At 49.9% G+C, this 13,157-nt stretch overlaps 1 long non-coding RNA gene across 1 annotated transcript; it reads right to left on the bottom strand.

The window, feature by feature from the left end:
- Nucleotides 1–1,305: 1,305 nt before the first annotated feature.
- Nucleotides 1,306–7,542, bottom strand: LOC141577766 (uncharacterized). The gene is made up of 2 exons (XR_012507230.1): nt 7,271–7,542; nt 1,306–1,952 (listed from the first exon to the last, which is right to left on the bottom strand). It is a non-coding gene; the product is annotated as an uncharacterized LOC141577766 (long non-coding RNA).
- Between the last annotated feature and the right edge of the window lie 5,615 nt (nt 7,543–13,157).

Below are 13,157 nucleotides of genomic sequence, written 5' to 3'. Positions count from 1 at the left end.
CTTGAGGCACACGCTGAATCTCAGCTGAATGAGCCAAAGACTTAGACCACCGTAGTGGATGCTTTGGTCGGCCACCCGGATGTTTCTCGAACCAAAGCCGGCTCCACAAGGAGTATCATCCTTGTTGGCTTCTTGCTAAGTTCCTCTCTGGGGAGATGCAACCAAGGGGGCCTACATCACACCCTCCTCCCTAGGTCCACGGTCAAGGACAGGTCGAATTGGGGATATAAACCCACTTTCTCAGGGACCTCCACCTAACGTAATTGCTATCAAGAGTGGTCTGAGATTTTGAAGCTGAGTCACCCACAGCCCCCTGAACGGAAATCCCTCTGATTGGTGTCCAAGGGAGAACTGAGGGCCTGGTGCAGAAGTGATTAGTCCAACTGGGAAGACTTTCCCCAGTGGTGAAGAGGGGTGGGAGTCCAGCAGGGGGCACTATCTCCATCCAGCATTTGAAAGGTCTCCAGATGGAGACCACTTCCACCAGGGTGCACAGTAAAACTGTAAGTCATGCCTGTTACCAGTCACTTCGGGCTCTCTGTGCCAGAAGACCAGCAGGAAAGAAAAGGAGTGACCAGCAGGAGGTGGGTCCCGATGTGATGTCTAACCTCCCCAAGCAGAAACGATTGGGAACTTTTGGAAACATTATTGAATTTTTTTTAAATAAACTTTTTAAAAAAATCCTTTTTGTTTAATTTTTAAATTATGTTTCTGGGTTTTGGGGGTAGATAATTAGATTTATTCATTTATGTTTGTTTTTATCTAATGGAGATACTGGGGATTGAACCTAGGACCTTGTGCATGCTAAGCACACACTCTACCCCTGAGCTATATATACCCTTCCCCCTTAAATAACCTTTTAAACATGCTATAAATTGGGCTACATGAATTATGAAGTTCTAGCCACTGTTCTGCACAGTATATACAACAGTTTTTTCTTTTTTTGGATAAGGTGGAAAAAAAAAAAAGGATCCCAGGGTCACGTCCCCTGAGAGATCTCCAACATCCCCCTCAGCCGGCCCCCACAGCCCACCCACCCAGCCCCTTTCTCAGGCCACAAATTTTGATCTTCAGACCCCAGATGTGCCTTTGACCCTCTCCTACCACGTCCCCAAAGGCTGAACCCCTGGTCTGTACTGCCCCCTCTCCACCAACCCTCTCTTTTTCCTTTAGTTTGTCCATCGAGTTGGTCCCTCCAAACAAGCCTGTTTACCACCCTCTGAACAGGACTTGGTATTCCCTTCCCTCGGATGCATATGCCTTCAAATCAAATTAACACCATAAAAAAAAATAGCACAAGCCAGAGAAACAGGAAGATAACATTTATATCAATTCCACCAATGTTCCTTGTAAGGCAAACAAAAAACTGAGACAGAGGTCCAGGCAGGATGTGTTTCTCCAGACAGGCAATATTTGGCTAACAATGTAGACGTTAGTCTGGTCCATTCACTTTGTTCAATCCAAATAGATGAATGTTATATGTGCCCAACAACTGTTATAAATTTAGGGCGGGTAATTCCAGGCACAGTGCCGGCGTCTGGAAGAAAGCAGGGCTGCATCAACGAGTGGAGCCATTAAATGCGGCCAGGCTTACTCTTGAGATCGAGGTCCAGTGCACAAGGAGCATGGAATAGCCTGAGTTAAGGCAATTGTTTTTATTGTGCATGCAATGAAATTTTACAAACAAACGGAAAACAATTCTCCCTCCTGGGACTTAGTAGGCTCTAGGCAAGTGCTGAGTGCACCCAACTTGTCTTTCCTCGAAGCTCCCTGTCAATGCAGGGCCGGGCCGTGTGCAAGAACTGAGGCTGGTACCTGCATGGCGCCCGCCCCGGCCGGGAACGCGGGCTTTCACAGGCCTCAGCTCCCAGTAGCCGACAGGGGGTTGTGCTTTCAGGCTGTTTCCTTTGTCCACTGTTGACTTTATGTCTAAAGAGAGGTTCACATGATGCCTGAGGAAAAGGAAACCAGGAGTCTCGTAAATTTCCCAGAAAGAAAGGAGGAGAGATTTCACAGGAGAGCCGTGGCCGAGCTTCCTTCCCTCCTGCTAGGCCCTCACCACTTCTCTTAAACACAGCCCAGCCCAGCTGGAGACGCGTGTCAGGTCTCCCATACAAACCAAACAAAGGCTTCATCGATGGCAAGAAGGCAGTTACCGAAAATGGGTCAGTCTTTTGATGCTGGTGAAAGATGCTAGTCCCTGAAGGTAAGTGTATATGCAGGCGCATGTGCACGCGTGCGCACACACACACACACACACACAATCACAGTCACCCTGGGCCATGCAGCTGGGGCCCAGGGCCACCGAGGACAGACTTGGCTCTTGCAGGTGTCACACAGCCTCAGCCTGAGCACCCTCCAGACCTGGAGGGACAATCCTAGTAGCAGAAGCTCCACCTGCAAGCCTGCGGTGAGATCCTTTACTGGCCCGTGAAGGGTGTCTTCGAGGATGGGCATCTCTGGAGTTGTGCAGATGTGACCTGAAATCTTGGTGACCTGGACAGTGAGGGGGAGGGAGGAGGATATTGGGGGGGGGGGTAGGGGACAAAAGAGTAAAACAAAACCAAAGCAAAAACCCTTGGATGGGATGAGGTGAAGTTCATCCTTGGCAAAAAGGGGCATGAGTTCCAAGCAGATCTTGAGAGCACTCTTAAACCTAGAGCCCAAGGTAAGGAACAAGACTTTAGTCCTTCAGAGTAAAAAAAAATGCTTCCTTAATCCCAGGCAGGGACACCATCCAACGTTTCCCGGGAGGGGCAGTTGGACAGTGAGTTCTGAATTTCGAAGAACTCTGGAGTCCTGAGTGGTGAGTCTGGAGAGGAGCACCAGAGCGGGGACGTTGGGGACTGGAGCGGGAGGCTCGGGAACCCGCAGAAAGAGAGAGCTGGGGGCAGGTGGGGACTTTCTGCAGGAGGCGACCACAGATACTGTTCAGCCTGCGCCCCGCGCTGACTGACGTCATTGTTTTGGGGCCAATGTTCTCACCCAGATACACCGGGGCCATGCCTAGTCTTCACGGATGGACGAGCACGAGCAGGCAGCCCAGGTTCAAGGAGGAGGAAGGGGCTGCAAAGTGACCCAGAGGCATGCTGAAGCCTCGGGGGGGTCCAGCCATAAGCAGGCGGTTGGCAAGAGCAGGGGTGAGCCCCCACCCACCTTCCCACCCCGAGGGCTCCCCCACACTCCCTCACCCTGCTCCAGGAAGAGCCTCTCGCCAAATCTCTGACTTAGCTGTCCAAAATCCAGCTCATGAGAGGTGCATGGTCTTTTTTAACTGAAGTATAGTTGACTTACAATGTTGTGTTAGTTTCAGGTGTACAGAAAAGTGATGCAGTTATACATGTATATATGTTCTTATTCGGATTCTTTTTCATTCTACATTATTAGAAGATTTTGAATATAGCTTTACTATACAGTAGGTCCTTGTTGTTTATTTTATATATAGTAGCATGTATCTGTTAATCCCAAACTCCTAATTTATACCCCCCTTTCCCTTTGGTAACCATAAGTTTATTTTCTGTGTCTGTGAGTTTGTTTCTATTTTGTAAATAAGTTCATTTGTGTTATTTTTTAGATTCCATATATAAGCAATATCACATGATATTTGTCTTTCTCTGTCTGACTTCACTTAGTATGATAATCTCCAGGTCCATCCATGTTGCAGCAAATTGCATTATTTCATTATTTTTTATGGCTGAGTAGTATTCCATTGTATGTATTTGCCACATCTTCTTTATCCAATCATTTGTCAATGGACACTTAGGTTGCTTCCTTGTCCTGGCTGTTGTAAACAGTGCTAGTCTTTAAATATGCTTACAAGTGGTTTTTTTTTTTTTATCTAGATGAGAAAGACAGCACAGGAGTCAGCACCCCATTTGTCTGTACATGCAAAACAGAACTTGGAAAACAAGAGAGGAAGCCACTTTCACTCTGCATATACAGAATTATATTCCTTGCACCCTTCCCCTCCCGCGCTCCCCACCAGCATGTGCGTTTTATACGGTTGTGCATATAAGACACCCCCCCAGCACCAACTCTGCACCAGCTTCCCGCGGTGCTGCCACATCAGCTTCCTGTGGGCTCACCGCTGTAGCCGTGCTCACCGTTCTATTTTCTTGACCTTTCTGTAGCCTGTGTGTCTCAGCCTGACTCTTAGAAGCGCCAACGTATGAGGTGTGTCCAGCCTCCCCCGAGAGCCCCCAGCTCCTTTCTCCGCTGTTTGTTTGCCGCACTGGAGCTGCACCTGCCCAGTGTCTGTTCGCCAGCCTCCCGTGTTTGTTTCTGTTTTGTCATCTGACTGTTGCTCTGTAGGCTCTTTCATTTGTTTATCATTTCTGAAAAGGTTTGGACGATACATAGAAGCTTGGTAAATCTCCAGCAGTGGTTGTTCAACACTGCGTGAAACGCCTATGGGTGTAATTATTGAAGACAAAAACTGGGAAATGAATAGAAGTCAGATTAAAAATAACTTCACAGTGTAAAGAATTCAGCATCTCTGCTTTTTACTGCTCTGGTCCCAATTCTTCATCTCTGCTAGGGTTACAAAACAAGCCATTTTATTTAATTTATTTATTTTTTATTTTTTGATTGTTGATCCTCTGATTTAAGTGGTTCTTTACAATATTTTTAAATTAAAGTATAGTCAGTTATAATGTGTCAATTTCTGGGGCACAGCACAATGTCCCAGTCATGCATATACGTACGCATATTCGTTTTCATATTCCTTTTCATTAAAGGTTATTACACGATATTGAATATAGATCCCTGTGCTCTACAGAAGAAACTTGGGGGTTTTTAAATCTATTTTTAAGGCTAACATTAGCAAATCTCAAACTTCCAAATAAATAAGTCATTTTAAACTGACACTAAAAATCCTATTCAAAATTAATTTTTTATTTTTATTTAGTAGTTTATAACATTTAAAACTATATCTATTTTTCTAATTATAAAAATGTTTATTAGAATATATAAATGTAGGTTACATAGAATTTAGAATTTATGTATACATTTATATATAACATGTAATAAATAATTTTTTTAGAGTATATGAAGAACACTGAAAAATATGAGGGAAAAATTCCTCCATATTGCACAACCCAGAGAAAAATCACTGTGAAAGTTTTGATGTTCCTTTTGTTTTTCTTCTACATATGCATTCACAGAAATACACGTCCCTTAAGACGTAGGCTATTAACGTATGCACCTCATCTGTAATGTGAAACATTTTTTATCCCAATAGTTTGGAAGTCTACATCTCTCAGGCCAATACTCGACATCAAGCGTGGGGGGCTTGGGCACAGCTCATCCCCTGCCGGCCATGGCTACCCCCGCCACAGAGGAACGATCTGGCAGGGACACTGAGACTTTCGAGTGACCTCCTCTTGATCTTTGACCCTGAGGGCTGGAATAGATTTGAGGCTGGAACACCAAGGTCAGCCCAGACTTCTGGCTGTCCAGACTCAGATGTGAGAGGCGGGGGCAGGAGGAGGCGTCCCAGAGGACAGCGCTCACTCCCGGCGGTGAACACGGTACCCAGCAGCCAGCTCGCCTTCCCTGGAGCCCTGCTGACTGACGACAGTGCTTGGGCCCTCCCTCAGGGGACGGGAACGTTTGCAGCCTCCTTTCTGCTGACAGTGGGTTTTATGGCCATGAAGAGCAGGAGTGCCTGGCTGAGGACTGGCCTGTCCCTGCCGCCGACAGTGTCTGAAGAGGCACGGTTCAAGTCCAGCCGACCTCCAGCAGACTCCTCACAGGAAGCCAGAGGGTTTAACCACCTGAGAAATACCTTCACAGTGGACACTTTATTGAGATTATTCAGTAACCACTGTCTCTTTTTAACTCTTCTAAATGAAGAGCTCTGAAAAATAGTCTTTTGGGTGTTGAACTTCAGAAGGCCCACTTCTCGTAACTGAGCAAATCCGAACTCTTTTTTCTGAAGAAATGGCTATGTTGGCCCCTCAGCTGGACTGCGTCCGGGATGGGGGGGCGCTTTTCCCTCCCCGGCTCGGCCTTGGTAGGCATTGCCACTTTCACAAGAGAGTCACATTGCTAGCTTGAAACTGGCCGCAGTGGGGAGAGTCACGCCGCGACAGCGCCCCAGCCCCCGGAGAGCCGCCGTTAGACTTTGACTGGTACACCCCTGGACTCGTCCCAAGGAAGGCTTAGACCAGTTCCTGGTGTTCTTGCCAAAACAGTAAGCTCTAAATCACAGACGAGTGCCCCAGGCCAGTGAATTCTTCTCTAAACACCAATCTAGTCTTGTGGTCACCACCCCCTCCCCCTCCCCCAACACTCTGAAGACCCACTGCCACATGTGTCCCTTCTGGTCCCTCTGGCACGTGTCAGCCCAGCCTGCCACTCCTTCAGTGTCTGGGCTGGTTCTTCCCGGGGCGAGTTTGGCTTCCCTGCTCCAGCTCTGATAGCTGGTCCTCCTTGCAGACCTGGACTCAAAGAGGCGTGGGGAGAGCAGGACTGGAGGAGAACAGGCGTCACCTTGCAGGGCACCTGCTCCAGGGGAGGATCTGCTCTCTGGAAGGGGGAAGGGATGGCTTTTGCCAACTTGGAGACTCCTGGAAACTTGGCGCTTTGAAATTCTCAGCTCATCCACCCAGTTGCCTGCATCTGGGGCCCAGGACCACTCCCTTTCCCGGAACTCCTGACCTTGACATAGGGGACCTGTCAGGGCTGTGACTTTGGCCAACTTTGTAGCTCTGGGGACCTTATAGTCAGAGTTGAGGCCTGATTTCCACCAGTCTACCCAGTGGCTGTGGGAGTTGAATCTGCTGGGCTGCCAAGAGGCCCTCAGGCTCACAGAGATTGCCTTAATTTGACAGTGAACTGCCCTAAGCCTACATTTTGTTTTTCCAAGGTCTCCAGCACCACATCAGGAGCCACCCTTTCCCACAGTCGGTACCGTCACCGCTGTCCCCCACGTCTGCTCCATCTCCCACTGCCTTGCCCCCTGCCTGTGCCCCATGGTAACTGACCACAGGTAAAAGCCCACGCAGGTGCAATGTCGCTGCCTGTAGGTTGTTACCAGTGCTCAGCAAGCCTCTGTACAAGGCCAGATAACAAGGCATCTAAGCTCTGTGGGCCTCATGTGATCTCTGTAGCATATTCTTTGGCTTTTTTCCCCTCCTTTTTCCCTTTAAAAATATACACACCTTTTTTTCTTCCTTTTTCCCTTTGAAAAAACATAAAACCCAATCTTAGCTCAAGGGCCATACAAAACAGGTCATGGCTGGGCCCTGGTTGTTTCAATCCCACTTACCATCAGGAACGGGGTGTCTGTGTCTTTAAGATGGGCGGGCAGTTCCATCCCAGAATGAAACCCTGAGGGTCCGCTTTCTAGAACAATTTCAGTCTCCAGGGTCTTCCTTTAGGTTCCCCAGGAAACAGAGCCTGAGGAAAGGGCTTTAAGAACTAACACTTCATCAGGCGACACAATCCTGGAGCAGAGCAGAGCAGAGGGAGTGAAGAAAGGCCAGGGGGAAGAAAATGCAAGATGAGGCATTTCTATGGTGACCCCTGCTTCCCGATGAAGCTCGTGAGACACACAAGACGGTCAGCAGGCTCACGTGCTCGGCCTGTGGACTCCTCTGGCCTGGGATTTTTGACTCCCAGGGGGCAAAGGTGGGGAACTGATGAGCTGGCTCTTTCCTGCCTCCAGCCACCCACTGATGAGTGTAAGTTCTGCTCAGAGGTCCCACCGAGGGACATGGGAAGAACCTGGAAAGATGTTACCATGGCAACCTTTCCTGGGCACCACGTGGGCCCCCAGGCCTAGCATCCCTCCCCTTCCCGGCATCTATGACACACATATGACGTCAGAAGGGCTGCTGCCCACCCTGAGAGTAGTGAAGTCAAAGCCCTCTGTGCTTCCATACAGGTTTGGTCCAGGCACACGGGGCGGTTTTTCATGATGGGCACCAAGGAGAAGCCTCTGAGCAAGGACCAGCATGGCTGAAACACCTGCTGAAACATAAAACCCAGCTTCCAGGAGGGAAAACATACAGGCAGAGGCCCAGGGGATGCAGGGCCCTGCCACCACCCAGAAGAGGTGCCGCGGGGTCACAGCGGCGTGGACCAGTGGCGGGTGGTGTTCCGCGAGAGGGACCCACGCCCCAGCCATCCCTGCTCCCATGAGCCTCTATCTAGATATTTAGAGGGGGGTCAAGAGGGCGCAGGGAGTGCCTGGCCAGCCGCAGCACAGCGGGGGGTTGGGGTGGGGAGGATGCTCTGGGGACAAGAGGGACATTGGGGTTTGGACTCCGGTCGCCTCGTTCCCAGGCTCTGCAGGGATGGGGCACTAGGATCACTCTGCAGACAAGCTTGTCTGTCCTCGATGATGCCAGACACAGCCCTGCACAGCTCCTTAATGTGTCATGACGTCCAGGGTGCCTTTGGCAAAGGGCCCATAGGGCTCTGGATATGGGCCTCACAGAGTCATAAGGATTAAATAAGAGAAGGCCTGCAAAGGGCTGATGCCAACACAGTAAGAGCGTGTAAATTGTAGCTGGTCCACAGGGTGAGGGGCATCCTGAGGTCCAGGCCCATCCATGCTTGTGGAGCCCACCTCAGCCTCCTGAGGGATCACACACCCTGACAGGAAGGGGCCTTCTTGGCCAAAGCATGCAGGGCCCCCATTCCAGACACTGCCCCAGGATATCCATGTTTGGGGGGTGTCAGCTGGGCTACCCCTGAGCACCAACCCCAGGGATGCTAGCAGAACCATGCTTGGATGACTGCCTGGGGGACACACACCAGGCAGGGGATGACAAGGGCATGGTCCAGGTCCACAGCCGTGAAGACCAGCTGGACAGCAGGCCAGCCAAGGAGGCAGCTCGGACATCAGGGTCACCTTGGACATGAGGGACCTTGCTGGCAAGCTGTCTTTCTTTGGGCCTCTCCAGGAGAGTGAGGGGAATTAGTGGCCCAGAAGCTCTAGAAGGGGGCTCCAGCTTCCAGAGACCAGAACATCTGACTCATAAATCAGCCCTCAAAGTCCCAAGGCAAAAATCTGATAGGGAAACTCAACCGACCCACTGGCACCTCCCTCTTCCTCGGCAACATACAGTTTTCGTCTCAGTTAATCCTTGGGTTACCTTCTAATGGCCTCGTGACCAGGAAGTCTGAGGTTCTAATCCTTTCTCAAGTGACACAACAGCAAACAGCTTTTTTGGCTTCACTTGAAACCATGCCTTTTATTTGCAAAACTGATAATAAGAGAATTCAGTTGGGTACGCATTTAACCATTGGATTCCTACAGCAACAAAGAGGACACTTATGACATAAAAAAGGCAGAGTCTTGGGCACTAATGTTTTTATTCATTTATATTTTTTGTTTTAAGATACAATAACACAGTGATCAAGTCTATACAGAGTATTTTATAATAGAGACAAGGTTATGGTGATTTAAATTATTTGCAGATCTGCAAAAATAGATTCAATTTATTTGGGAAGAGATTTATAAAATTTTTTTTAATTAAAGTTTAGTCAGTTTCCAATGCCGCATCCGTTTCTGTTGCACAGCATGTTTCAGTCATCCATATACATACACATGTTCCTTCTCATGTTCTTTTTTGAGAGGAGGTATTTTAAATAATAATTGCTATGATTAAAAATCATTGCACCTATGTATGATAAACTCTCAGCAAACTATAATAAATAATACTATTTATAGTAATAATACAATAGATAATAATAATGATATTAATAATAATATAATATGACACTTTCTATGACAAAGGACATCTATAAAAAACTAAATATTTAAGGCTTACATCATACTTCATGGTGAAATTTTGAGAGCACTTTCTCTCCAGTTGGGAACTGGGCAAAGATGTCCACTGTCACTTCTGTTTGACACTGTACTGGAGGTCCTCGCCGCCTGCGCCATCAGGACTGTGATGATGAGGATGTCTTTTGTGAAGGGGCAACGGAGATGCAGAGGCGAATGCTCCAGACCAAGCCGCACTGTGCAGATGCCCTCAGTTCCTTTCTGGGGTCTCTTCTCCAGGATGAGGTGAAAAAGATGGAGGCTGCGCTCCCCTCGTGTGTGGCTTATCTATGACTTCCTGGGGGCAGAGGTGTGAACCCAGCCATGCGCACACATGTGCGTGTACACACACAACCCAAACAGGTCTCCCCAAAGCAAAGGACAACCTTCCCTGGATCTATATTTAGTTTAAAAAACAACGCCCTCCCCACAAATCAATACTTCAATTTTAAAAATTTACCCCCCCCCCAAAAAAAAACCCTCTCGGTAGGTGGCTAGCACAATAAAGATACCTACTGTACACTGGTCCCCAGACCATCTCACAGTCAGAGAAAAACACCAGCCCTCTTGGCACTGCCCAGTTCAGGGAACTTCCCAAGCATGAGGGGCAGGTGGGCCTTGCCTCACCCGTGTCTTCAGACCCTGGACAGCTGCCCAGGCCCTTGGGTCCACCTCTGGGAGCCGGCTGTCCCTGACAGGAGCTGCCTCCCTGCCCAGCGTCCGGCATAAGGGAGGCTGGAGAGGGAGGGTCAGGGTCAGAGTCAGGCGTCCGCAACCCCAGTGTACCTGGACCCAGGAAGGGGCTCTGCAGCCAGAAAGATTGACAGTGTCCCCACCATCTCCTTAGAGAGGACACGATGGCCCTCTCCCCATTTACAGACCTAAGTCTCCTCCTGGCCCCCTGCCCTTTGCCTTCCCAGCTGGTCCCAGCTTGCAGACTCACCAACCACGTGATCCATGAGGGGAGGACAACGCAGTGGCCAGCACGGTGCTGGCACATGATAGCTGCCCAGTAAACAGCTGGCTGACCAAGTGCAAGGGCGAACAAGAGAGCCAGAGGGTGTCCTGGCAAGGGCACGGCAGCCAAGGTGCAGAGGGGAACCCTGGGGCAGGGCCCAGACATGAGTGGGCAGGGCAAAGACATGAGTGGGCAGGGCCGACCTGGGTCAGGCCCATTGGAGGAAACAGGCTGGGGGCTGAGGCAGAGCAGCCTTGGCTGGGAGGCGGGGTGAAGGCTGAGACCAGAGACCAGCTCCTTCCACAGACAGCCTTCCCCAGGCAGCTGGGGGCCCTGCCTGGCTTACCATCCCCACAACTGCCTTCCCCAGTGCCAAGAGTTCTGTGCCAGAGGTGACAGCTAATCCCAACACATTTCCAGGTCAGTGTAGACTGACCAGGAAAGGATTCGTTCCTCTTCTTCCAACCTGAAGGCACTAATGCACACACGTGCTCACCCACCACCTTGGCTCAGTGAGGATGTCATCACGGGCTTGGCCTGGTTCTAGGGGTTTGCTCCTGCTGGAGCTGGGGTGGAGGCTTCTGCCCAAGTCTGTCCTGCTGTCCTGGGACTTACAACCCATCTTAGATGAAATGGTCTCCAGACCTGCCTCATCACCCTCTTCTGCACTGCAAACTCCTTACAAGAGCAGGATCCAACGAGATGCATTTTTGCACCCTCCCCTCCAACACTCGGGTCAACAAATGTTTGCGGACTGAGTGAAAGTTTCCAACAACAAGAATGAAGAAACCAGCCGTGGGACCCTGAAAATAGATTTGATTCCGGAGAGTTCTAGTGGTCCACAGTATTTGATAATTTCTAAAATAATGGATTTCACTATTTTTTTTTAACCAGATTCATGGGTGGAAATAGAAAGGCTAAATTTAGGGAGGAAATGTGATATATGGTTGAAGGCTGAATATGGAGCCAGACCAAAGAAAAGTTGAGCAGGAGGAGAACCTCTTAGTGGTGTGAATGAACTGTCTGATTTCTCTCATTTCCAGAACAATGGAGTTCACCATTGACGTCAATGTATGTGAAGAAACAAAGGCCTTTGGGTGTGTGCAGGGTGCAGCTGGGCCTGGATTTGCTTGGCATTTGTATATGTGTGTATTAGGGAGTGGGGCGGGGAGTGTCAATGTCAGAGAAACAGGGGGAGGGGCCCCTCTCACCCAGAAGTGTGAGCCCAGAAGCAGGCCTGCCAGGACCAACGTGGTGAGGACTGTCCTGATGAACATGGCATTGCCTCGCTTTGCACCTGTGTCTCACGATGTTGCACACACCTTGCCAAGGAGAGGGAAAGAAGTGTCTTGCACAGAGGAATTCCTGAATGTGGGTTTGGCTTTGGAAACTAGCAGCTTAGTTTGCTGCAGGCCACCAGATCGGAAGTCTTCCTTCCCTCCCATCCTCAGCCCCCAGGACAGCCCAGGGAGAATGGACAAGTGGAGGGAGATGCTACAGACCCCTTCAGCCCTTCAGAGCCCGACCAGTCTCACCTCCCCTGTCGGACCCGCAGTCTCAGCCCGCTGCAGCTGAGCTGCCTCGGAGCCTGCCGGCTGTTCTGTGGCCCACAGGAAAGTCTTGGCCCTCTACCTGGTCTGAGAGGAAGTTCTACTCTTTCCTGACACTTGAGACAGAAGGCAGGGGCTTCACATGCCCCAGTCAATGCTTACTGAAAGAACATTTGGCCACAGCCAAGGTGCTCAGAGAACAACACTCTCCCAGAACCCCCACATCTGGCTCATGTGTCTCTGTGGCTCCTCTTTTTCCAAACCCTCCTTTTCCAAACGCCTTTCCCACCCTTCACGTTCTGCCTCCTCCATGGAGCATCTGGGCATAACTCTAGCCCTGGTTAATTTATGATCCACACCGCCCAATTTAGTACTTGACTAAGTTCTCTTTTCATGAGACGGTTCTTTCTGCCTAATGATGTGGTTGGGGGAGGGGACAACATCATTTATTTCTTTCGTACATCCTCATAGTAACAAGGACTCTATTTGCTGAACCAACACTTTCAGACATAAGGTCTGAAAAATAAGAAAGGCCACTTGGAAGCTAACTGTCCCGGCAGATCTGGGTCAAGTGTCCATCTCGGTGGTCTGCGTGGGCGTGCACCAGGAGCTCCTAAAGAGCCTCCTGGTCTAGTTGCCCTGAGCAGCTTCAGCGCCTAGGGATGAATGAATGAGAATGAGTAAATGAATGAGTGTGAACGAGTGAATGAATGAAAGATGTCTGCAGGGAGTTCCCCGCGGCCTTGGCCGTAGGGGGCCCGCCTCTGGCGGGTTGCTCAAGTGGCAGCCTCTCGGGGCCGCGGCTTCAGCGGGGGTTCGGCTTCCCGGCGGCCGGCCGGCCGAGGTGCACTACCCGTCCCGCGCTCAGCTC

This window comes from Camelus bactrianus, chromosome 5, assembly GCF_048773025.1.
Source record: "Camelus bactrianus isolate YW-2024 breed Bactrian camel chromosome 5, ASM4877302v1, whole genome shotgun sequence".
Lineage (NCBI taxonomy): Eukaryota > Metazoa > Chordata > Mammalia > Artiodactyla > Camelidae > Camelus > Camelus bactrianus.
Note: the sequence above shows the minus strand (reverse complement) of the source record. Positions and strands in the feature narration are given on the sequence as shown.